This window comes from Morone saxatilis, unplaced genomic scaffold, assembly GCF_004916995.1.
Source record: "Morone saxatilis isolate NCDOM2014 unplaced genomic scaffold, NCSU_SB_2.0 Contig23, whole genome shotgun sequence".
In the NCBI taxonomy this organism is placed as follows: domain Eukaryota; kingdom Metazoa; phylum Chordata; class Actinopteri; family Moronidae; genus Morone; species Morone saxatilis.
This window is the reverse complement of record NW_023339796.1, coordinates 5,550,963-5,551,364: the sequence shown is the minus strand read 5'-3', so window position 1 is coordinate 5,551,364 and position 402 is coordinate 5,550,963.

Here is a 402-nt window from a genome sequence, read left to right as displayed (position 1 = left end):
GTTTCAGGTTGCTGGAAGATTTTCTGATACAAAACTTAACATTATTGTCTGCACCAGACATGTTAGACCTGCGATGTAAATAATAAAAAAATATGATTAAACAACAAAACTGACCCAGAAATGTAAATTTTAACAGTGGTGGAGGAAGAATTCAGATCTTTTACCTTTAAGTACACAATCTACTACACTGGGGGACACTGGAAGTCAGAGGTAAGGTGCTGATAGAAAGTCTTACTAAATGTTGAATACATGATAATGATGTTTTTTGCATTTGAAATGTAGTCTAGTCTAACCTAAATAGTTATTAACAACATTTTAGAGAGATTTTATAATATTTTTACCCGATGAAGCAGATAAATCACAAGGTAAAACCTCTTTCCTGCCATAAATACCAGCACACAT